We start from the raw sequence: 27,423 nt of genomic DNA, 5'->3' as shown, positions 1-27,423 counted from the left end.
CACGAGCCTCGATTCAGTATACAAAAAAAAATAATAAAAAATAAAAAATAATCGCTTGCTAGTTGTCTTAAGGGCAATAGGGTGTAATATTAATCGAAAATAAGAAATAATGAACGAGGTGAGGGGTCATTGCAGGTGGAGAGAAAAAAAATTGAGAAAAGGAAGGAAAGTATGGAGGAAACAGAGAATGAAGGGTAGGCAAAGCAGAAATGGTAGGGCAAAAAAGAAAGAAAAAAAAGAGAAGATACTGGGAGGAGATGAGAATAAAGAGGAAAGGAGGGCAAAGATAATTTGTTTTGGTGGAGGAACAGGAGGGGTATGTGTAGAGTAGGGGAGGGGAGGAATGAACTCGTTAAGTGGCACAGTGATTAGAAAAGGAAGTCCATAAGCTATTAAAACATATCAAACCCTTAAGGGGCATCCATTCCGTGCTGATGAAAGCAAGTGACCTGAGCAAGCCCATTGAGGAGGAAAATAATAAGGTGAAACGTCACCCAAGGAGATCTGCTTTTCCCTGTTTGGTATAAATCTGATCGGGTAGGTCAGAAGCTGGAAACCTCTTCACAAATCCAATATACTACACTGGTTTGTGCATGAGGAAGGGTGGGAGCCCCCCGGTGTTGAATAACAACAACAAAAACAATGATGACGTCAAGCGTTTTATGACCATTTCACCTTTTTCATGGGGGTGGTCGAATGATGCCATTCTACAATATTAGTCTAGTAGGAAGACTAGGTCCCCCTGCACCCCCCGGAGATATACTTCTAATCAGTGTTTCTAGATTGGAAAAAATGTGTAGAAAATGACTAGCTATGGCCCCAAGCTGAAAAAATGTCCCACATACCATTTTTATGCAAATTACTGCTGCAAATTTTATGCAAAATTATGCAAATTTTATGCAAATTTTTGATGAGGAGTAGAGTTGAGGGGTCTTTGAGGGCTTCATCGAGGTGCTCTCGGTTGCAAGACTGGGTCATTCTGAGAAGCACAGCAGGGTCAGAGATCATGATGTTCTCCTCCTCAGTGAATCTCTCCATCAACAGCCTCTCCATTGCCTCACACACTGTTTTGAGGCAAAAGAGGGACTTTGCGTAGGCCTTTCCACTGAGAACACCTTTGAGAGATCCACTTGTTACTAGTTGTGCCTCAAAGAGAATCTCTGCATATCCAGAACCACGCATCTTGTGTCCAGTGAGCATCCCGATGTAGTTCATGGATGTGTGGAAGGGTCCAATCGTTACTACATGACTAGCAAATTCATTTGGCCAGCGCCAGATGATGGGAAGGGCTTTCATGCAGACACCCAGATCAAATGTATTCAGGACCCATCTCTGACCCACCTCAGCAGTTGCTGCCTCGGAACGCTTCAGTAGCTCACGAACAACTGCGTTGTCTGTGATCGGTTGGTGGATAGGCGTGCAGTAGTCGACTGTTGATTTGCTGGGTGGGGGAGAACCAGTTGCAGAGGTGAAACCCCCTAGCCCAGGCACAGGCTGCAGGCCATTGCCATGCCATGCAGGCACCAGGCACAGACCGATCACAGACAACACAGTTGTTCGTGAGCTACTGAAGCGTTCCGAGGCAGCAACTGCTGAGGTGGGTCAGAGATGGGTCCTGAATACATTTGATCTGGGTGTCTGCATGAAAGCCCTTCCCATCATCTGGCGCTGGCCAAATGAATTTGCTAGTCATGTAGTAACGATTGGACCCTTCCACACATCCATGAACTACATCGGGATGCTCACTGGACACAAGATGCGTGGTTCTGGATATGCAGAGATTCTCTTTGAGGCACAACTAGTAACAAGTGGATCTCTCAAAGGTGTTCTCAGTGGAAAGGCCTACGCAAAGTCCCTCTTTTGCCTCAAAACAGTGTGTGAGGCAATGGAGAGGCTGTTGATGGAGAGATTCACTGAGGAGGAGAACATCATGATCTCTGACCCTGCTGTGCTTCTCAGAATGACCCAGTCTTGCAACCGAGAGCACCTCGATGAAGCCCTCAAAGACCCCTCAACTCTACTCCTCATCAAAAATTTGCATAAAATTTGCATAATTTTGCATAAAATTTGCAGCAGTAATTTGCATAAAAATGGTATGTGGGACATTTTTTCAGCTTGGGGCCATAGCTAGTCATTTTCTACACATTTTTTCCAATCTAGAAACACTGATTAGAAGTATATCTCCGGGGGGTGCAGGGGGACCTAGTCTTCCTACTAGACTATATATGCTCCTTCATATATTGTAGAATGTCTTGCAAAGGCAAAATGCTCATGTCTATCTGTTGTGGGCCTCACTTTTGCAAGAGAGGCTGCAAGGGTATGTGCATGAGGTCACCTGTCAATCAGTCTGTAGGAATGTCCCATAAGTCCCGCCCTAAGATCATTAGCCCTTAATTGGCATGGATCTATTTGCATGCTCATAGGAACATGCCGTGCTAGCAAAGAAAACCCTGCACTGATAAGTTTCTAAAAGGTGAGCCATGGGTGCACTGACAGTCAAGTTAGATCAGTTGAGTTGGAGTGGGAGAGAACGTTAGTTGGCAGAACGTGTCCCTGTTGAGTTTGGTTCTAGTCAGTTAACAGCTAAAGAGTTGGTGCGACGGTTTTGTAGGAGTGAGACAAACAGAAAGTTCAACTGCAATGTGGAGAGTGGAGCAGTTGGCAGTTCAGTCAGAGTGGTATTTGAGTAGGAATAGCTTGGTGAAGCAAGTGCGGAAATCAGAGGAGAGGACAGGACAAGGTAACTGTGATCAGCCATGCCTCTGCAGGTCACATTTTCCGCCACTGCACGGCTGGCTATGTCTGCCACAAGAAGCAATGCCTCCCCCGCCCATCCACCCCTGTTTATCTCCCATCTATTTTATCAACCCCAGATTTAATGTTTATTTACTCCTTTGCTACCCTGTCTTCTCCACCAAATCCCTTTGTTGTATCAGGATGTGGTGATCTACTATACAAGAGGGCCGTTGGTCTGTGTGTCTGTCTGTGTCGCCATTTTTCTCAGAGATGGCTGAACGGATCTTCGTCAAACTTTCAGAGATTCATCAATGAGTGCCTGGGAGTGTTTTAGGCAAAAAAACGTGTTTTTTGAAAAGAAAAAAAGTTTGTTTTTTTGGATTTTAAAAAGAATCGCTATATAGTGCCAAAGCCTTTTTGATTAATGACAGTCATATACAAGTACAAATTCGCATAAATAAATACCAATCAATCACCAGACATTTGAACACAAATAGTAAAACAATTCCGGAAGCGGTCGAAGTTGGTGCTGGTCGAAGTTGGAACCATTGGAATCTCCCACTATGAAGCTGATTGTGAGGGCCTTTCACTCACTCACCGCAGGCAGGTAGGTGGTCTTTCTGTCTTCGACCGACTCCTATCCGGCCTAGCTCCCCCAGCTCTATCTGTGCTCTGTCCCCCAAATATTCCTACAGGTCGCACAAGATCTGCCAGCAACCTTCTTCTGGTGAAATTGCAAAAATCAAGACTCTCTGCTCACCTTCACTCTTTCATTCCTCTTTTCTCGCCCCTCTGGAACAAACTCCCTCATTCTCTTCAATCCCACTCCTCCCTCCAGGTCTTTAAAACAGCTGTTCACCACCATCTCTTATCTTCCCCCATCCAAAACCTTGATCTTTTCTATCCCCCGTCAATTCACCCCAGATCCACTTTTTTGAAATACCAACTTCTTTCCTGGAAGTCCTAGCAGTGTCCATGTGTTTTATACCTCTTCTACCACCCCCCCCCGCCCCCTCCCTCCCACAGATCTTCCGATGTCCCTGTTCTCTGCTGTTGTACTTGTGTGCTTCCCTCTCTTTCCCCATCTTCTCTCCCGCTCCCTTTATTGTATGTTTTGTGTGTCCGTTTTTTTTTGGTGATTAATGTTAGCTCTTACACGAGCCTCGATCTTATATACAAAAAAAACAGGCTTCTTCTTCTTGCTGAAATTCATCATACTTAACTCAGAAATGTGACGAACAGCACATTCACCAGAATATTGTCGCGTGACTCCCCCTCGGTTAAGACCGGGGAAATCACGAATAGCCAAAGCGAGCTTTAACTCCGAGGTGACGATCAAATACAGACTTCACTCTATATGCGCGGGAGGAAGAAAGAAAAGAAGAAGAAGCAGGAATTTACCTGACGGTCCATGCGCAGTCTTCAACCCTGCAAATAATTAAACTCACACAAAACGGAATTAAAGTTGTTTGGGAAAATAATACAAGGGTTTATCTATCTATAATTCCAGTAATCTCTGTACGTTTGTACGTTTGTCTGTCTGTGACCGCTGTTTCTCGACAACCACGGGTCCGATATACTTTTAACTTGCCAGGTATATTGCTGGGGACCCGAGGATGTGCCTTTTCAAGGTTTCATATTAATCGGACAATTACTTACCGAGCTATGTCCAAAAAACGATTCAACCAATCAGAGAGCAGCGAACGATCGCGTGTGCCGGCGTTGCGAATGGACCAAACCATTCCATGTAAATAGAGGGGGGGGGTTCTGTGGTCGTTGCGAATGGACGAAACCATTTCATGTAAATAGAGGGGGGGGGATTGTCACTGTACTCGCAAGCCGTTCGCCGTTCGCTTTGGCGTTGCGAATGGACCAAACCATTTCATGTAAATAGAGGGGGGGGGGATATAATTTTAGATAGATATATAGTACGGGCATATATATAGTACGGGCATGCCCTAGTTTAATAAACTAGGGCATGCCCGTACTATATCTATATCTTAAAATTATATCCCCCCCCCTCTATTTACATGAAATGGTTTGGTCCAAAGCGAACGGCTTGCGAGTGGTGACAATCCCCCCCCTCTATTTACATGCAATGGTTTGGTCCAAAGCGAACGGCTTCCGGAGTTTGGTAAAGAAATCGCCATCGCGTGCACAAACGCGCAGGAAAGCGAATGAATCGCAAATTCGTTTTTATTAGTTGTAAAACATAGTTTAACGCCAACATAGTTTGCAAACGTGAAATAAATGAATACGCTCTCAAATGTGCCATCCGAGGCAGAGTGTGCCCGCCACGTTCGGCACACGCGATAGTTCGCTGCTCTCTGATTGGTTGAATCGTTTTTTGGACATAGCTCGGTAAGTAATTGTCCGATTAATATGAAACCTTGAAAAGGCACATCCTCGGGTCCCCAGCAATATACCTGGCAAGTTAAAAGTATATCGGACCCGTGGTTGTCGAGAAACAGCGGTCACAGACAAACGTACAAACGTACAGACAGAGATTACTGGAATTATAGATAGATATCAGGACAGGAAAAGAACGCGCCGTTAACTAAATATGACCTAAATTGGGATCCCACACACCTCACTTCAAATGCAAGCACAGGGGAAGAATTAATCAAATAAACCGTTGTGTTCTGTGGTGCGGCTTATCTCCGTCTAGCTGAGGTGTGTCAGGGTGGCGTCAGGTCCGAGCACGTTGTCCCAAGCGTGCAGTCCGGACGCGGCTCCAGTTGGCGGGAATTACGCCTTGATGTGCCCTCGTTCGTGCTCACCAGGCCCACGGACGCTGCCGTGGCTGGCTTCCCTGCACGGTCGTCGCTCGCGACGCGAGGTCCCGTACATGAACAACCGGGGAGGATGATCGTCGGCGCGAATGTCGGTCTCTTTCACTTTTATCAGACCCTTCCCACGTCACCGGCGCTTCTCCTCCAATCAGCGCATCGCTTCTTGCTCGCCCTTCGGGCCCTCCAATCTGATTAGCCGAGTGCTTCGTGCACTTGGTGTCATGCCATCGGTCGGTGGCCAATCAGTGTCGCACGTCCTTTACCATCCTTACTCTGCCAATCAGTGACCTGCTTATTACTCGCCCCTCCCCCAGCAATCACGAGTCCTTCTGGGCATGGCTCTCGGCCTGCCTGTTCGATGTTTCATTCTCATGCTGGCGTAATGCGCGGCCGCTTCCGGTCTGTTCTTCCGGTCAGGTTTTATTAAATGCTATGTGTGGTGCTTTTAATGGTGGGATTCCTAACCTACGTGTCTAAGTGCATTGCCATATGGGACAAATGTATGATCACAGAGGGAAAGACACACCGGGGGATTAGCTTAATCCCTACAACTACTTAACATGCCCCGCCCTCTCGTGGCGGGGACACATATCCAACTTATCCGACATCCGGGCTACAGAGCTTATGACATCAAGATTCCCTATCACGACAGTCGAAGCACCTACCAATTCAGATCTACCTGGATCTATATATCCCCCTACCCAAAATTCATAACAATATATTCAATGAAAAGGGAAAATGATGATTTGACATTTGTGATGGATTCTGATATGGAGGTATGGTAATTGCTTTTCCATTATATTTGCCCTCATTTCAAATGCATTAATGTTTCTTTTTCGCTTGGGCAACGCGGGTACTCCAGCTATAAATGTTTTTTTTACTTTACTCAGGGTACAAATACAAATACAACTTTGTCTGGGGAGTATCATAGGCTATGTGGCCGCGGCCTCATTCGGGGGCGTGGGCGACCGGGAGAGGGGCGTAAATTATCTATCTAAATGTGTACCATGTAGCACCACCTGGTGCAACAACTCACCTATGCAACACTGAGGTTATAAAGCACTCCTTGCATGGGAAAAACTTTCCTCCTTCCCTTCCCCCCTCTCCCCCCTCCCCCAAAACGGAGGGGTCTGTAAAAGCCACCCCCTCCCCCAAAAAAGATGTATATGTAGTATACCTAACCCCTCCCTCTGCCTTCACCTCCACCTCCCCTCCCCCCGCTCTCTTCCTCACCCCTCCCTCTCCTGCTCCCCTCCCCCTCTACCGTTATGTTAGATAAGCAAAAGTCCGGCAATGCTGGGTACTCCTGCCAGTAGTTCATAAATTATTGAGTACATGTTCTTCGTCATGCAGTTGGGACTCCATCACAGTTTGTGCCATAGTTAGCCATTTCCATAATCGTATTTTATTAAATATTACTGTGCTTGTGGCTAAACATTGCCATTAACATCATTTTCACTTTAATTTAACTGGAGATTGATCAGGATTTCTTCCCCTGCCGCTATCATCAAAGTTAGAAAAACAGAAGTCGATATGTTAGAAAAACAGAAGTCGTTATGTTAGATAAGCAGAAGTCGTTATGTTAGATAAGCAGAAGTAGTTATGTTAGAAAAACAGAAGTCGTTATGGTAGATAAGCAGAAGTCGTTATGTTAGATAAGCATAAGTCGTTATGTTAGAAAAACAGAAGTCGTTATGTTAGATAAGCAGAAGTCGTTATGTTAGATAAGCAGAAGTCGTTATGTTAGATAAGCAGAAGTCGATATGTTAGATAAGCAGAAGTCGTTATGTTAGATAAGCAGAAGTCGTTATGTTAGATCAGCAGAAGTCGTTATGTTAGAAAAACAGGAGTCGTTATGTTAGATAAGCAGAAGTCGTTATGTTAGAAAAACAGAAGTCGATATGTTAGATCAGCAGAAGTCGTTATGTTAGATCAGCAGAAGTCGTTATGTTAGATCAGCAGAAGTCGTTATGTTAGATAAGCAGAAGTCGTTATGTTAGATAAGCAGAAGTCGATATGTTAGATAAGCAGAAGTCGTTATGTTAGATCAGCAGAAGTCGTTATGTTAGATAAGCAGAAGTCGTTATGTTAGAAAAACAGAAGTCGATATGTTAGATCAGCAGAAGTCGTTATGTTAGATCAGCAGAAGTCGTTATGTTAGAAAAACAGAAGTCGATATGTTAGATCAGCAGAAGTCGTTATGTTAGATCAGCAGAAGTGGTTATGTTGGATAAGCAGAAGTCGATATGTTAGATAAGCAGAAGTCGTTATGTTAGATAAGCAGAAGTCGATATGTTAGAAAAACAGAAGTCGTTATGTTAGAAAAACAGAAGTCGATATGTTAGATAAGCAGAAGTCGTTATGTTAGATAAGCAGAAGTCGTTATGTTAGAAAAACAGGAGTCGTGGTGTTAGAAAAGCAGAAGTCGTTATGTTAGAAAAACAGAAGTCGTTATGTTAGATCAGCAGAAATCGTTATGTTAGATAAGCAGAAGTGGTTATGTTGGATTAGCAGAAGTCATTATGTTAGATAAGTAGAAGTCGTTATGTTAGTTAAGCAGAAGTCATTATGTGAGATAAGCAGAAGTCGTTATGTTAGATAAGCAGAAGTCGTTATGTTAGAAAAACAGGAGTCGTTATGTTAGATAAGCAGAAGTCGTTATGTTAGATAAGCAGAAGTCGTTATGTTAGATAAGCAGAAGTCATTATGTTAGATAAGCAGAAGTCGTTATGTTAGATTAAGCAGAAGTCGTTATGTTAGATAAGCAGAAGTCGTTATGTTAGATAAGCAGAAGTCGTTATGTTAGAAAAACAGGAGTCGTGATGTTAGAAAAGCAGAAGTCGTTATGTTAGAAAAACAGAAGTCGTTATGTTAGATAAACAGAAGTCATTATGTTAGATAAGCAGAAGTCGTTATGTTAGATAAGCAGAAGTCGTTATGTTAGAAAAACAGGAGTCGTGATGTTAGAAAAGCAGAAGTCGTTATGTTAGATCAGCAGAAGTCGTTATGTTAGAAAAACAGGAGTCGTTATGTTAGATAAGCAGAAGTCGTTATGTTAGAAAAACAGAAGTCGATATGTTAGATCAGCAGAAGTCGTTATGTTAGATCAGCAGAAGTCGTTATGTTAGATCAGCAGAAGTCGTTATGTTAGATAAGCAGAAGTCGTTATGTTAGATAAGCAGAAGTCGATATGTTAGATAAGCAGAAGTCGTTATGTTAGATCAGCAGAAGTCGTTATGTTAGATAAGCAGAAGTCGTTATGTTAGAAAAACAGAAGTCGATATGTTAGATCAGCAGAAGTCGTTATGTTAGATCAGCAGAAGTCGTTATGTTAGAAAAACAGAAGTCGATATGTTAGATCAGCAGAAGTCGTTATGTTAGATCAGCAGAAGTGGTTATGTTGGATAAGCAGAAGTCGATATGTTAGATAAGCAGAAGTCGTTATGTTAGATAAGCAGAAGTCGATATGTTAGAAAAACAGAAGTCGTTATGTTAGAAAAACAGAAGTCGATATGTTAGATAAGCAGAAGTCGTTATGTTAGATAAGCAGAAGTCGTTATGTTAGAAAAACAGGAGTCGTGGTGTTAGAAAAGCAGAAGTCGTTATGTTAGAAAAACAGAAGTCGTTATGTTAGATCAGCAGAAATCGTTATGTTAGATAAGCAGAAGTGGTTATGTTGGATTAGCAGAAGTCATTATGTTAGATAAGTAGAAGTCGTTATGTTAGTTAAGCAGAAGTCATTATGTGAGATAAGCAGAAGTCGTTATGTTAGATAAGCAGAAGTCGTTATGTTAGAAAAACAGGAGTCGTTATGTTAGATAAGCAGAAGTCGTTATGTTAGATAAGCAGAAGTCGTTATGTTAGATAAGCAGAAGTCATTATGTTAGATAAGCAGAAGTCGTTATGTTAGATTAAGCAGAAGTCGTTATGTTAGATAAGCAGAAGTCGTTATGTTAGATAAGCAGAAGTCGTTATGTTAGAAAAACAGGAGTCGTGATGTTAGAAAAGCAGAAGTCGTTATGTTAGAAAAACAGAAGTCGTTATGTTAGATAAACAGAAGTCATTATGTTAGATAAGCAGAAGTCGTTATGTTAGATAAGCAGAAGTCGTTATGTTAGAAAAACAGGAGTCGTGATGTTAGAAAAGCAGAAGTCGTTATGTTAGAAAAACAGAAGTCGTTATGTTAGAAAAACAGAAGTCGTTATGTTAGATAAGCAGAAGTCGTTATGTTAGATAAGCAGAAGTCGTTATGTTAGATAAGCAGAAGTCGTGATGTTAGAAAAGCAGAGGTCGTTATGTTAGAAAAACAGAAGTCGTTATGTTAGATAAACAGAAGTCATTATGTTAGATAAGCAGAAGTCGTTATGTTAGATAAGCAGAAGTCGTTATGTTAGAAAAACAGGAGTCGTGATGTTAGAAAAGCAGAAGTCGTTATGTTAGAAAAACAGAAGTCGTTATGTTAGAAAAACAGAAGTCGTTATGATAGATAAGCAGAAGTCGTTATGTTAGATAAGCAGAAGTCGTTATGTTAGATAAGCAGAAGTCGTTATGTTAGATAAGCAGAAGTCGTTATGTTAGATAAGCAGAAGTCGTGATGTTAGAAAAGCAGAGGTCGTTATGTTAGAAAAACAGAAGTCGTTATGTTAGATAAACAGAAGTCATTATGTTAGATAAGCAGAAGTCGTTATGTTAGATAAGCAGAAGTCGTTATGTTAGAAAAACAGGAGTCGTGATGTTAGAAAAGCAGAAGTCGTTATGTTAGAAAAACAGAAGTCGTTATGTTAGAAAAACAGAAGTCGTTATGATAGATAAGCAGAAGTCATTATGTGAGATAAGCAGAAGTCGTTATGTTAGATAAGCAGAAGTGGTTATGTTGGATAAGCAGAAGTCATTATGTTAGATAAGCAGAAGTCGTTATGTTAGTTAAGCAGAAGTCATTATGTGAGATAAGCAGAAGTCGTTATGTTAGATAAGCAGAAGTCGTTATGTTAGATAAGCAGAAGTCGTTATGTTAGATAAGCAGAAGTCGTTATGTTAGATAAGCAGAAGTCGTTATGTTAGATAAGCAGAAGTCATTATGTGAGATAAGCAGAAGTCGTTATGTTAGATAAGCAGAAGTCGTTATGTTAGATAAGCAGAAGTCATTATGTTAGATTAAGCAGAAGTCGTTATGTTAGATTAAGCAGAAGTCGTTATGTTAGATAAGCAGAAGTCATTATGTTAGATAAGCAGAAGTCGTTATGTTAGATAAGCAGAAGTCGTTATGTTAGATAAGCAGAAGTCATTATGTTGGATAAGCAGAAGTCGTTATGTTAGATAAGCAGAAGTCGTTATGTTAGATAAGCAGAAGTCGTTATGTTGGATAAGCAGAAGTCGTTATGTTAGATAAGCAGAAGTCGTTATGTTAGATAAGCAGAAGTCATTATGTTAGATAAGCAGAAGTCGTTATGTTAGATAAGCAGAAGTCGTTATGTTAGATAAGCAGAAGTCGTTATGTTAGATAAGCAGAAGTCGTTATGTTAGATAAGCAGAAGTCGTTATGTTAGATAAGCAGAAGTCGTTATGTTAGATAAGCAGAAGTCATTATGTTAGATAAGCAGAAGTCGTTATGTTAGATAAGCAGAAGTCGTTATGTTAGATAAGCAGAAGTCGTTATGTTGGATAAGCAGAAGTCATTATGTTAGATAAGCAGAAGTCATTATGTTAGATAAGCAGAAGTCGTTATGTTAGATAAGCAGAAGTCGTTATGTTGGATAAGCAGAAGTCATTATGTTAGATAAGCAGAAGTCGTTATGTTAGATAAGCAGAAGTCATTATGTTAGATAAGCAGAAGTCGTTATGTTAGATTAAGCAGAAGTCGTTATGTTAGATAAGCAGAAGTCATTATGTTAGATAAGCAGAAGTCGTTATGTTAGATAAGCAGAAGTCATTTTGTTAGATAAGCAGAAGTCATTATGTTAGATGAGCAGAAGTCGTTATGTTAGATAAGCAGAAGTCGTTATGTTAGAAAAACAGAAGTCGTTATGTTAGAAAAACAGAAGTCGATATGTTAGAAAAACAGAAGTCGTTATGTTAGAAAAACAGAAGTCGTTATGTTAGAAAAACAGAAGTCGATATGTTAGATAAGTAGAAGTCGTTACGTATTTCCATTTTTCTCGTGAGTGGTTTCTAATCGGCTAATAACTGTTCGGCAATGTCGGGACCATTCATATGATCACAGTCTCGGGACCATTCATACGATCACAGTCTCGGGACCATTCATATGATCACAGTCTCGGGACCATTCATATGATCACAGTCTTGGGACCATTCATATGATCACAGTCTCGGGACCATTCATATGATCACAGTCTTGGGACCATTCATATGATCACAGTCTCAGGACCATTCATATGATCACAGTCTTGGGACCATTCATATGATCACAGTCTCGGGACCATTCATATGATCACAGTCTTGGGACCATTCATATGATCACAGTCTCGGGACCATTCATATGATCACAGTCTTGGGACCATTCATATGATCACACTCTCAGGACCATACATATGATCACAGTCTTGGGACCATTCATATGATCACAGTCTCGGGACCATTCATATGATCACAGTCTCAGGACCATTCATATGATCACAGTCTCAGGACCATTCATATGATCACAGTCTCGGGACCATTCATATGATCACAGTCTTGGGACCATTCATATGATCACAGTCTCGGGACCATTCATATGATCACAGTCTCAGGACCATTCATATGATCACAGTCTCGGGACCATTCATATGATCACAGTCTTGGGACCATTCATATGATCACAGTCTCAGGACCATTCATATGATCACAGTCTTGGGGCCATTCATATGATCACAGTCTCGGGACCATTCATATGATCACAGTCTTGGGACCATTCATATGATCACAGTCTCAGGACCATTCATATGATCACAGTCTTGGGACCATTGATATGATCACAGTCTCAGGACCATTCATATGATCACAGTCTTAGGACCATTGATATGATCACAGTCTCGGGACCATTCATATGATCACAGTCTCGGGACCATTCATATGATCACAGTCTCAGGACCATTCATATGATCACAGTCTCGGGACCATTCATATGATCACAGTCTCGGGACCATTCATATGATCACAGTCTCGGGATCATTCATATGATCACAGTCTCGGGACCATTCATATGATCACAGTCTCGGGACCATTCATATGATCACAGTCTTGGGACCATTCATATGATCACAGTCTCGGGACCATTCATATGATCACAGTCTCAGGACCATTCATATGATCACAGTCTTGGGACCATTCATATGATCACAGTCTCAGGACCATTCATATGATCACAGTCTTGGGACCATTCATATGATCACAGTCTTGGGACCATTCATATGATCACAGTCTCGGGACCATTCATATGATCACAGTCTCGGGACCATTCATATGATCACAGTCTTGGGACCATTCATATGATCACAGTCTTGGGACCATTCATATGATCACAGTCTCAGGACCATTCATATGATCACAGTCTCGGGAACATTCATATGATCACAGTCTCAGGACCATTCATATGATCACAGTCTTGGGACCATTCATATGATCACAGTCTCGGGACCATTCATATGATCACAGTCTTGGGACCATTCATATGATCACAGTCTTGGGACCATTGATATGATCACAGTCTCAGGACCATTCATATGATCACAGTCTCAGGACCATTGATATGATCACAGTCTCGGGACCATTGATATGATCACAGTCTCAGGACCATTCATATGATCACAGTCTCGGGACCATTCATATGATCACAGTCTTGGGACCATTCATGTGATCACAGTCTCGGGACCATTCATGTGATCACAGTCTTGGGACCATTCATATGATCACAGTCTCGGGACCATTCATATGATCACAGTCTCGGGACCATTCATATGATCACAGTCTCGGGACCATTCATATGATCACAGTCTTGGGACCATTCATATGATCACAGTCTTGGGACCATTCATGTGATCACAGTCTTGGGACCATTCATATGATCACAGTCTCGGGACCATTCATATGATCACAGTCTCAGGACCATTCATATGATCACAGTCTTGGGACCATTCATGTGATCACAGTCTCAGGACCATTCATATGATCACAGTCTCGGGACCATTCATATGATCACAGTCTTGGGACCATTCATATGATCACAGTCTCGGGACCATTCATGTGATCACAGTCTCAGGACCATTCATATGATCACAGTCTCAGGACCATTCATATGATCACAGTCTCGGGACCATTCATGTGATCACAGTCTCAGGACCATTCATATGATCACAGTCTCGGGACCATTCATGTGATCACAGTCTCGGGACCATTCATATGATCACAGTCTCAGGACCATTCATATGATCACAGTCTCAGGACCATTCATATGATCACAGTCTCGGGACCATTCATATGATCACAGTGTCAGGACCATTCATGTGATCACAGTCTCCAGACCATTCATATGATCACAGTCTCGGGACCATTCATATGATCAGTCTTGGGACCATTCATATGATCACAGTCTCGGGACCATTCATATGATCACAGTCTTGGGACCATTCATATGATCACAGTCTCGGGACCATTCATATGATCAGTCTTGGGACCATTCATATGATCACAGTCTCCGGACCATTCATATGATCACAGTCTTGGGACCATTCATATGATCAAAGTCTCAGGACCATTCATATGACCACAGTCTCAGGACCATTCATATGATCACAGTCTCGGGACCATCGATATGATCACAGTCTCAGGACCATTCATGTGATCACAGTCTCCGGACCATTCATATGATCACAGTCTTGGGACCATTCATATGATTACAGTCTCGGGACCATTAATATGATCACAGTCTTGGCACCATTCATATGATCACAGTCTCGGGACCATTCATGTGATCACAGTCTCGGGACCATTCATATGATCACAGTCTTGGGACCATTCATATGATCAGTCTCAGGACCATTCATATGATCACAGTCTCGGGACCATTCATCTCGGGGATGGTGTGAGTGATATATTCATACACCCCTTGCATGTGACAAAACACATTTGCCCATTGTCTATTAATATCGTAATTTTTGTAAAGCTACACTCTGTTAGAGAGGGTCGGTGCCACCAAAGCAGTTTCTTAACAAGGGTTATACTGGGAGGTTTCCTATCGTCCTCCCATCAGTAGTTACTGCACATGAAGTTGTAACTTGTTCATGGTGCCGGCGATAAGCGCCGACACTGTGAAGGACACCATCATCATCATTTTTGGCCGTTTCCATACTTGCATGTGTAAGCCATGATTCACCCAATGGCTGCTTCGCCAAAAGGCATATTTGAGGTATGTTTTTTGTGGCCGGATGCCCTTTCTGACGCCACCACAGAATCATCTGTGGACCTACCCTCTGCCCAAGGAGACATACTCTGCAAGGTAGCAGGGGAATTTACAATTAGAGTTTCCTTCTCCTAGGTGGATTGCCTACCAAGGCTAAAGAGCTTCACCTACCCGAGTTGGATTCATGAGTGTCACAGCAAGTACTCACAAGGGAGGGCCATGCACACTACACCTCCAGGGTACCAACCTATTCTGAGATCCTCCAGATATTTAGCCAGTGCCCTCAAGAGCACTTGTACCATGGTGCACGACTAGGAGGTAGTCTGAAAGTCTTGGCAAGGGTAGACGCTATGCACTGGAAGGAAGGGCTTACACACTTGGCCTTCTTTTCGCTCGCAGAGCTTAAAACGAGTGGTAAACCACATCCTACTACAGCACCAGACGCGTACACCTGCCCTGTGAAAAAAAAAAACCACAAGCACCACAAACACCATCGGATCTTCAACATCCACTAACTAATGAAGGTAGAGGGTACGCTCAGTTTAACATCCATCCAAGGGACGGCACACACATTGATGAATCAACCTGCCTGTGAAACACCAGGATGAGAGTTTATAGCTGGGTCAGGATTCAAACCCAGGTTAGACAACTTAGAGGCGAGTGTAAATACCTCTAGGTCTAGGCCATCCTGCCAGCCCACATTGAGATCTACTAATGTCTTGATCCTACATGTGATTTTTGTACAAGCCCTTCCATGAGGCCTAGATCACTGTTAACAAAAACACGAAGGCAACATTTGATTTGTCTCTTAGCAAATGGAGATCAAATAAAACAGTGTTTTTAATGAGATGCAGAGCAATAAAAGAAAAGTGTGTCCTTTAAGAAAAGGAGGATATGTTTAAAAAAGTGAGTAAGACGAAAAAGAAAAACGACAGAAAGCACAGAGCAGGCCTAAAAAGGGGGCAGGAGATGTGAGGAGTGGTTTCAGGGATGAGATTGAGTGTTTGGCCAAATCAGTTAAGAAAGAGGGAGTGAGACATGCATTCCAGGGGAAAAAATGTTTTTCATGACCCTGCTATTTACATGAATGTTCGACTGTTTACGCACAGCGGCCTTACTTTACTCCGGCCCTTCATTAGGAGCAATAATTTGTATGAGAACTTTGCCAAGCCGCAGCCTGCAATCAACAAGCCCCTTTCCAAAAGGAGGAGCGGGAAGAGGAAGGACAGATATGAGCTGTGAAAAGGGACGAAAATAAGAAGGAGTGAATAGAGGAGAGGGGGGAGACGAGGGGGGAGAGGAGAAGAAGGAGAGGTGAAAGGGAAAAAAGATATGGAGTGAAAAGGGTAAAACGGAGAATGGAGAGGGTGAAAAAGGAAGTATGCCCAATATAACTTGTGCTAAAAACAACATCTCTTAATTATGTATACAAGTATGGTGGAAAGTTTCACCCGACTCTCCAGTATGCACTGGTCTGAACCGCGTCCCCTCGCCCTCTACCAAGTCACATTGGAACTTTATCTCACACTGCTTCAGCATCCTCTACATTTATTAAGCTCAAGCCAAATAGAGAATATTTGTTTACAATAACAGAAAAAGCACTTGGTAGGTTTAGGATTTGAAAAAATAAGGATGATTAAAAAAAAGAAGAAGTTTTAATAGACCAACAAATAATTTAATAACCTCTGAGACATTCTGTAAATGTAGGACTTTATAATAAATAAATAAATAAATGCATACATAAATATAATAAATAATAAAAAATAAATAATAAAAAATAAATAAGTAAACAAGAAAGAGCAATCAGAGATTGCAGACCCTCGCCAGGCCGTGTTTGTGTGGTGTTTATTGGCTGATGTGTTTGGGTGGTTAATTGACGATGTACATTTATGTTCAACACAATATGGCTGCCGAACCACGTGACTGATGACGTCATCAATTTAATTCTCCCATACAATTTTTGTGTAGATCATGCTCAAGAAATTTCAAACTGATCGGATCAAGCGTTCTACGCATCTAATGATGATGTCATAATGAAGGCACCGATGACATCATCATGAATAAATGTTGTTCCCCATGGGGAGATGTTCCCATCAACAGGAAAAAAGGATAGATGAAGAGGAAATGCAGTGACCTTCTAGTACAAAGGTTGCATTAGGTAGGGTTAATCAGAGTAAAAAACATCATGCATACAGTGGAGTCAAATTATGGCAAAATTGCCGTGTCGCCCCAAAAAATTGCAAGAAAAAGTTTTGTGGTATTTTTCTTTTCTTTTGGGTCTACAGAACAACATATTAAAAGTTGCCAAAAAATTAACTACCAGAAAGGGTCTAAAAATGAGGTTAGAAAAAGATGGCAGCCAATGTTAGAACATGTCTGATATCTACTCATATCTGGTGTATTGAACACTTTCCAAGCACTTTAACCCTTTGAGGTTAAATTTTTGGGGGGTAATATGACTTTCAGTGAGCTAAATACATCCTAAAGAAATAAAATAATGCAAACATTTTTTTTTATAATTTCATCGTAAAAATAATTCATGACAAAGGGTTAAGTGTAAAAATTATCCCTACGTATCATTATTTCAGTAAAGTTAGAATTCCTGATGCTAACAAAACTATCCCATGTGACGTCATTGAGGCTAAAACTTCCTCTTTTTTGTTTCAGGTCGTGAAAATGAGTGCGGAGCAAGAACCCAACTGCCCCTTGTGCCAGGAGTTACGAAGTGAAGACCGAGTCGATATTGGTGGGAAAGGAGCTGATGGCATAAACAAGGCAAGTGTTGAGAGAGGAGATGACATCATTGTAGCAGCTGGAACTGGAGTGCCCAGGTCTTACCGTATGAATTACGTAAACAAAAGGAACATCGAGAAACATAAGAAAGCGAAGTTAGATCAAACCACATCCGTCAAGAGAAGTGCACCCTCTTGAGTGGACCGTACCATAGTGCAACAAACTGCTTATTCTGTGGGAACAATTTGTGACGAGCAAAATTAGTGTTGATTACGATGCCTATAGCTGTGTTAGAACACATAACTTTGTGGACAAGATACTGTCACACTGTAAAACACAAAGTGATGAATGGGCCACTACTGTCCAGGGACGTATTGAATACTTCAGTGGAGAGTTGCACGCTGCAGACTTTGTACCATCATTCATGTGATGTACATTTTCACACTCGCAGGGATGTTCCGCTGCAGCACAGGGTTGGGCCTAGTGACAGTAGGCGACAGAAAGTTGGGCGACCAAAGGACATGGACCAAGAACAAGCATTTCACAGAATGTGCACCTACTTTGAGGCCAACGATGAAGAACAATTAACCGTTACCGACCTTGCCAACAAGATTAAGGAATATTTGCATGACTAATTCTACAATCAGTATCTGAAGTCCAAACTGTTTGAACAGTACAGGGAGGATATATTCGTGGCTGAAGGTAAGGGGCTACATGATATTGTGACTTTGAGAGAAAACTCTAAAAACCTTGGTTCCTTGTTTAAAAGACAAGTATCCGGAAGCTACAGACCTTAAACTGGAGTCTGCCGTAGACGATGTTCCCCCGAGCTTGCGTTGTCTGCTTCAACATGTTCTCGTTGGAAAGGACACCAGTCAGAAAGAAGAGAGTATTGGGCACACGATTGTTCAAGCAGTGCGTCAAAGGACTATGAAAGCACCATTACAACTTGGGCTCGCTGTCCAAATGCATCATCACTTCCGATCAAGGTTTTTGATAGACAGTCTTTCTGCCATTGGGTTATTGCTCCTCATACTTAGAAGCGCAAAGGTTTGAGAAAAATGCCTCTTCTTCAGTCGCTCCTGATGTTTTAGGTGGCCTCAACATACTGCATATGATGCTGTTATTTGTAGCAGATAACGTCGACCACAACATTGTGACCCTAGATTGAAAGGGTACATTCCATGCCTTGGGAATAATAGCAGCCGTAACGCCAGGCCAACACGTCGATCACATGGTTCTCAGACGCAAACTGTCCGACTTGAACATCATTGACCAGACAAAAGTGGATATCATTGAATACCGTTTTACGGAACACACTCGGCGCATTACAGAATTTCAGCCCCTGCCATTACTCAATGAACTGGACCACAACATTGACATAATGTGGGAGATGTCCTTTCGCTTCACTCAATCAGTACCAAATTGGAAAGGAATGATGCACGTACGACACAAGGACTGTGACTATCCCGGACGGTCTTCAGTAGTTTTTATAACGATGATTGATATGTACCCTGGCGACAAGACATGTATCTTCTCCACACTAGAGTACATTTGCAAACTTGCTTCTAAGCATAACACCCCAATATCTAACAATATCTAACATAACAACCAGCCACACTTTTGGTAAGCTTCCGAGATAATACATGAGGTTCCAGACAATAGCCCAGTTAGAGATGTTGTGCTGTTACTTGGGACTGTTACTTCTGTTGTTGTGCTGTTACTTCCTTACCTTCATGAATCTGATGGGGGCCATAGGAGTATTGATGAATGGGAGTGGCCTGAAAGACGTCTTGAAGACGATTTACGGTGAAAACGCTGTGGTGCACATGATGAATGGAAAAGCTGTGCAGTGCGCGTTTCGGGGACACCTCTTTGTTTGTCAGTGTCTGATGCACCAGATCACAGCCAAAGTCATTGCAGATGAGCCAGGATTTGAGATCCTCATGCAAGAACTTGACAGACAATATACTATGTTAGATACGAGTGAAATAGACTTGGAAACATTACTCAAAAGTGATTGTATCAAACAGATTTACCCACACACGAGTCTCCAAAAAGTCTGAATTATCTAATAGTTCAAAACGAGCAAACTATGGCTGAACTATCTGCAAATGTTGGGAGTGGCCCGGGAACTTGTCGAGGCCGGTCGCACAGGGTCGTGGCAAATGCACCTCCACGCTCTATCTGACTGCTTACCGATATTTGCTGCTGCTGGACATCCCAACTATCTAAAGTCTGCTTATCTTTACCTACAGAATATGCAGGCATAGAAACTGAAAACTCTGCAGTATTTTCGAAATTCAGAAACGGATTCCATGTGATCCGATGCACCGACCAATACTGGGCTGACCTTGGATTAGACTTGGTGAACAAACAGACCCTGATGCGGGCCCTTAAAAGTACAGGGGGCTGACAAGAGGAAGCGGAATGGCATCAACGAGCTGTTTGGCCAATATCTTCTCCTGCATCTTTCGCCTACAACTACGCCATGCAGGAATTCTGTCGAACCTTATACACAACGAGCAAACAGCACAAAGAGGCATCTGCGTCACGAACAGACAGGGTCAAGATGGACTTGGCCAAAATTGTCACGAAGCTAGAACAGCATTCTCCATTCTCAGATGAGGTGACGCTTCGCAACATCATCACAGGGATAAATGCTGACAAGGATGTCAATGTGCAGGACCTTTTCATTGTTGGCAGAAATACAGTGAAGAAAATGGAAGGACAATCTGTCTTCTCATATTCACAGAAACGAAACACTGCAGTGAGGACCCTAGCATCAGCTCGGGCCCTCAAGGTCACCAAGGATCGAACCACTGATCCAGCACTGTTATTTCAGGGGTTTCTTGTGGTATCTCAGTCGGGAAATCTGTGCCTAGATGAGGTAATGAAATATGAACTTTCCCTATATCCTCCATCCTTGTTTGAAGCAAAGAATCGTATGCGGAAGTCAGAAAAAGCACAACTTCTGGCCGCTATACGATGGCATGTTACTTCGTCAGAAGATGCTGTTCTTCAGTCCATTCCAAAGACTGATCGCTACGTTCTAGATGGTGGTTCACTTCAACATCGACTGAAATGGACCAAAAGCAGCACCAACAGCTCAATTGCCGACGCCTACGCGTCTTTCATGTCAGACCTGTACGGCAATGCCACCGTTGTCTTTAATGGATATGATGGAGGACCAAGTACAAAGGACAATACACATCAGTGACAAAGTCAAACTCTGGTTTCGAACAAGGTCAACATATCGGATACAACAACATTCGTTGGGAGAAAGGAAGATTTCCTCTCAAATGATATGAACAAACAGGCCCTCATCCACTTGATCTCTGAATGCTTGCGGCAGAAAGGCTGTAATATCATCCAAGCTGAAAGAAATGCAGACTTGGACAAAGTGAAAGCATCCGTCGCAATGACATCCTACAATTCAACAACCCTGATCGGAGAAGATACAGATCTGCTGGTATTGCTGCTGTATCATGCAACTACGAAGGACTGCAAGGACATGTACTTTCAGTCAGACAAGGGGAAACCAAATGTTTATAACGTCAAACTTCTGAAACGGTTGCTTGGTGACGATGTCTGCTCTGATCTATTGTTTACCCATGCCTTTTCATGAAAGCCCACAGAATCTTGTTTCTCACAGTCTGAGAGTCCTTTAGGTGCTTTTTTGCAAACTCGAAGCAGGCTTTCATGTGTCTTTCACTGAGGAGAGGCTTCCGTCTGGCCACTCTGCCATAAAGCCCAGATCGGTGGAGTGTTGCACTGTTGCAGTGATGGTTGTCCTTCTGGAAGTTTCTTCCATCTCCACACAGAATCTCTGGAGCTCAGCCAGAGTGACCATCGGGTTCTTGGTCACCTCTATTACCAAGGCCCTTCTCCCCCGATTGCTCAGTGTGGCCGGGCGGCCAGCTCTAGGAAGAGTCCTGGTTGTTCCAAACTTCTTCCATTTAAGAATTATGGAGGCCACTGTGCTCTTGGGAATCTTCAATGCAGCAGAAATTTTTTTGTAGGCTTCCCCAGATGTGTGCCTCGACACAATACTGTCTCTGAGCTCTGCAGGCAGTTCCTTCGACCTCATGGCTTGGATTTTGCTCTGATATGCATTGTCAGCTGCGAGACCTTATATAGACAGGTGTGTGCCTTTCCAAATCATGTCCAATCAATTGAATTTACCACAGGTGGACTCCAATCAAGGTGTAGAAACATCTCAAAGATGATCAAGAGAAATGGGAGGCACCTGAGCTAAATTTCAAGTGTCATAGCAAAGGGTATGAATACTTATGTAAATGTGATATTTCAGTTTTTTCTTTTTAATAAATATACAAAACTTTCTAAAATCCTGTTTTCTCTTTGTCATTATGGGGTATTGAGTGTAGGTTGATGAGGGAAAAAATGAATTTAAGCGATTTCAGCATAAGGCTGCAACATAACAAAATGTGAAAAAAGTGAAGGGGTCTGAATACTTTCTGAATGTACTGTATATATATATATATGTATATATATATATATATATATATATATATATATATATATATATATACATATACTCAAAGCGGACAGTCTAACCATTACACAACTGAGGAATCTTTCAAAGAATGGATAAAGAGCCAAGGATCAATATGTAAGTCATAACCACATTGATTTAGAGAAAATTAATGGACATCCACATTTGCATTGCACAGAGTGTAATAATAGAATTGAGAGTTGTGGAAGAGGACACATCATCAGGTTCAATGCTCAAGTCGAGCTGGGTACCATAAACATCGCAAAAAAAGCTGATAATAAATTCCACAAAACTAAGAAGAGGACACATATGAAGAGAAAACAAAAGTGAACTCTGGGGAACAAATCCCTGGGGACCACTGACAGACTGTTGAAATGAGTCTGATGAATGGCCTTCAATGTTTACAATAGATGCACAATCTGTAAGATAAGATTTAAACATTCAAAAGCACGTCCAGAGATGCCAAAACTGGATTGAAGCCAGTCAAGTAGTATATATATATATATATATGATCAACCCTAACAAAAGCATCAGATAGATCCAAACATATTTTTAGACTGTAGCTGATTCTTGGGTTCACCGAGTACACAATGACATTTTGTGACCTTCAGAAGAAACCAGACTGGAATCACTCATAAAGAGAATGCTGATGCAAGTGTTCCAGAAGTTGGTTGGTAATGGTGCTCTGGAATCTTGCAAATGAAAGGAAGAGCACATTGCTGCAATTCTGAGATCTGTTTTGTAGTGAGGGTTTTTTTCAAGATGGGAATTTCGGCATTCTTGTGTGAAAATGGAACTGTACATTATGTAGCGGAGCGATCAATTAATTCATTACAAGTGGACAGAGAACTGAAAGTAAGGAACCCACAACAAAAGATGACAAAAATGGATCAGGTAAAGAAGCTTTGGTTTCAACAGCGTGAAGCCGAGCTAGGTGTGAGGCAGGAGCACCGGCCCAGAGAGGGGAGCAGTAAGATTATTCTGCCTTGTAAGATTATTGAGTCTGTTCCACTCGTTATACATTGAAAAACCAAAACAGGGATGTCAACTGAACTAGATATGCACCACTAATGAAAAACGGTCACAGAGGTTGAAATAAAGCATGCAAGACAACATGTGACACTGCATAAGACAACAGGCACCGTGTAAGCAGATGCATCAGATATGGCAACAAGTACGGACACAGATTAATGGACACAGAAGCCATTTTCATGGGTATGTATAACTCCAGCCTTCATCTTATCTCTTCTAACCTTCTTTCCTGCCTCCCTCCCTTCTCCACCCCAAATCCCTACTCCTTCCGAATCCTCAACGCTCCCTTCTCTCTCCATTGTTTCACAGCTTTTTAAATCACTTCACCCCCATCAGTAGTGCCTCACTGTGTACATCATACATAACACATATCTATGTAGTCCCAAACAGAGTGTAATAATGGAGCCGAGTCAGCACATGTCAAGTTACAGTGAAGAGACCACAAAGAAAACCAAGAATGCAAGGACGGCATACTAGAGTTGTCGTCTGAAGGTAAAATGTGTCAAAATTTTCACATTGACAACACAATTTATTGACGGAGGAAGATTTCAACATGAGTATTAGGATGAGGTGGAAATTGAATGAGGGGTTATTTCCAATTCGTCTTGAGCTGCGTTTGTGTTTGTGTTTGGAGCGGGTCGTGAGACATACATTTGATGTCTCTTTTTCTTTGTGGTGTAGTAGTGTAGAAGCTGGGTGACTGAAAATGGAAGGTGATCCTGCTGAAAAATATTGTAGGAATAAAATAAATGAAGCATCTCTTCGTACATCGACACAACATTTAATCACTGAAACATTTGACGTCATAATTCGACAAGTACAAAACTTCATCCGATCAAAATGAAATTTCTTGAGCGCCATGTCGGCATAAATTGGTGGGGAAAAAATAATAATGATGACGTCATCGGTCACGTGGTTCGGCCGCCATCTTGGAAAAACCGAAAAACTTTGCACCTCTATATCTCCGAAAGCGTTGACTAGAAAAAATTGAGACATGGCTCATTGTAAAGAACTCTCCATGTGGAATAACATCTGTGAATGATGATGTCATAGGTGCCTCCATTATGACATCATAACTTGAGAAGTACAAAACGTCATCCAATCAAGATGAAATTTCTTGTTATTATTGTGATTCTTATTATTATATTATTATTATCGGTATATTTTTACCTGTGACATGTCGCAGGTTTACAAGAGCTTCGTGTTGCTGTTGTTGTTGAGGTTCTTGTTGGGGGTTGATTTCTGAAATGTACACCAATTGGTCGAACAGCTGCCAGACCACACCCACATCTGTCGCTTGCCTCCACCCACCATAGCACCGAGAAGAAATGATATGGCTGCCATCTTGATTTTCTGGTGGGCCTACCACTTTATGCCCATAGGCTTCTGCTGATGATACGCTGCCCGGGTTTGTTGCAGCAGATTTCCATTGGCTTTGTTTGGTTCGAGTGTTATTCATGACGAGGGACCACCCCCCAAAAAATCGAATTGCACGGTAAATCAGGATGTATGGTAATCATATGTTACGTTATCAAGCGTTATGTTACACAAATTTATGAACAAAAAAATAGCATTACGCACTTTTTGACCGGCCCCATATTGGAGTTAAGCAATCCTTGACCATGTGACGATCAACTCGTTCTGATATAACCATGGGAAGGGTGACATGGATAAGAGGTGTCGAGTTAATATTTTAATAGCGCATTAAATGTGTGTTTCCCAATCAGCTGTTCAGATTTTGTGTGCTTTAAATGCATGTTTCCGAAACAGCCCGTTACCGCATTTTGTGTGCAGATTGTGACCACATTGCAGTCATTCTTGTTATATGGACATTAAAGACTGCGTGTCTGCACAGACTGCGTGTTTTTATCCCTGGTGTTGGGCTAGCGGCGAGGGTACCGGCTTAGGATCCGAGGATCCTGGGTTAGAATCCCGGTCGATCACTGAATTAACGCCAGGGGGGTTGACTCAGCCTGTCATCCTTCCGAGGTCGGCAAATTGAGTACCAGTTCACTGGTAATTCCCTGTTTGTCGTAAAAGGCGACAAACAGGGTTGGCGGCAGAAAGAGCATCCGGCCGTAAAACATTGCTTCAAAAAGGGGACCGAAAAACAACAACAACCACGGTGCCCGAAAAAGGCCAACCCCCGCTTTGTGGGGAAAAATGGCCTCTAAAGGTGGTTATATATATATATATAAAGACTGCGTACCTCTGTGGATGACAGCAAACCTTTTTTGGCCACTAAAATATTTTTTATTTTTTTTATTAATATTAATATTAATTAAATTAAAATAAAATTTACATTTTAATAAAATGATTATATTGACATTAATTATATTATTAATATTATTAATGATTATAATGATGATTAATAAAATATTTTTGGCTAAAATAATTCCCAAAATATTTTTACAGAGGGGTGTGGAAGAAAATGAGAAAAAAAACCAAGTGATTTGAGAAAAGGAAGAGAAGAAGGAGAGGAGTTCAGATGGAAGGCAAAGAAGAGGGAAAGGTGGTTTTCGATAGATAGAAGGTAAGGTAAGGGGAGATGCATGAGACATATGGGAATGGGCTGGGGGTGAGGAGTAGTGGAAGGAGTGTGTAACCTTTTTTTTTTTTTTGGGGGGGGAATGGGAATGGGAATGGGACATATGGGAATGGGCTGGGGGTGAGGAGTAGTGGAAGGAGTGTGTAACTATTAAGCAGTGGACTGAAATAATCTAGTGAAGTCAAGCGAAGTCAATAAGAAAGGGATACTCAAGGTACAGCCATCATCATCATGCAACATGTTATACACAGAGCAATGACACTGCCAAAGCAGTTTCTTTGGGAACGGTTAAAATCCTGCACAGGTCACTATTCTGATGCCGGATAGTCGACCGAGTGTGCAGGAATTCAATTTGTTCAGGTTCCAGCGATAGCTCGCCTACTCTTTACAAAGGACACCATGGAATACTTAACGTCCACCAACTAATGCTGGCAGACGGGGTGCAAAGTTTAACGTCCACGTGAGGGATGGCACACACATTGATGCTTCGACCTTCCTGCAAAACATCAGGTTGACAGTTTGTAGCTGGTTTAGGATACGAACCAAGGCTAGACAACACAGAGGTTAGTGTGCTCCCCTCTAGGCCATCCTGCCAGCCCTCTGTAGGTGCTGCAGCCTGTTTTGACAGACAATTGGCTCAGTCCAACCCCAATCTCACCCCACCACACCCACTCATTCTATCTTCTTTTTCTTTCATATCTTCCCAAAAACACCTCATGGTGTTCTCTACGTCCCTTACCTTCTACCCTCCTCCATTCTCTTGAGGTATATATCAAGGTTAGTGAGTCTTATCGAGGCCAGCGAGTCGATCAATGCATGGCAAATGTCCTTCTTAGTCCCAGTCGAAGGCCAGAGAGTCTTCGTTATCAGTCGACGGGTCAATTTTGTTGATAATTTTGGGTTTTCTTCGGTTTGCGATTTACACATTTTCAGAAGGATGTGTCCCAACCACACAGTTTTTCTTTGATTTGAGACTTTACCTTTCCTGTGTTAAAGCGCCACAGACACAGAAAATCAAATTTGGTTTAATTAATATGGATGGCTTCACATAACACTTACTCACTGCTTTTTTTTGATTAAATATCTTGGAAGGAATATATTAATGTTTTTGGGTGTCCTCTTACCCTCGATTGGCCACGCCAACCCCCCCCCCCCCCCCCAAAATGGCAATTTGATCACCCACGTGACCCGCTTTGTTATCTTGAGGATAGTTTTGCTGCGGGTAGTTTAAAAAAATGATTTTGACTGCCAGAGGATTCTTGCTCAGAAAAATCTTCATCAAATTCACTTTCTGACGGGTCTGAAACAAATTGTTCGGCCATTATCCATCGCATGTTGAGACAACCTTGCCTTTGATTACATCACGCAGATAACGTCATGCCTTCGTGATTTTAGGGGCGGTACCCAATGGGTTTGCTTTTTTAACTGCAACATCTCAAAAAATATTCGAATTAAAAACCACGCTCCACGAATTAAACCACGAATACCACGAATTATACCACGAATACCGCGAATTATAAACCACGAATACCACGAATTATACCACAAATACCATGAATTATACCACGAATACCGCGAATTATACCACGAATACCACGAATTATACCACGAATACCGCGAATTATAAACCACGAATACCACGAATTATACCACGAATACCACGAATTAAACC

The 27,423-nt window shown here is 42.0% G+C and overlaps 1 protein-coding gene across 5 annotated transcripts in view; it reads right to left on the bottom strand.

Annotated features, from left to right (window-relative positions):
- LOC137416274 (atrial natriuretic peptide receptor 2) overlaps positions 1-27,423 on the bottom strand; it is a 219,980-nt gene that overhangs the window by 69,526 nt on the left and 123,031 nt on the right. The gene's annotated exons all lie outside the window — the stretch shown is intronic.

This window comes from Myxine glutinosa, chromosome 11 (assembly GCF_964187855.1).
Source record: "Myxine glutinosa chromosome 11, kmMyxGlut1.1, whole genome shotgun sequence".
In the NCBI taxonomy this organism is placed as follows: domain Eukaryota; kingdom Metazoa; phylum Chordata; class Myxini; order Myxiniformes; family Myxinidae; genus Myxine; species Myxine glutinosa.
The sequence above is the reverse complement of the archived record's forward strand: the minus strand, read 5'-3'. Positions and strand labels throughout refer to the sequence as shown.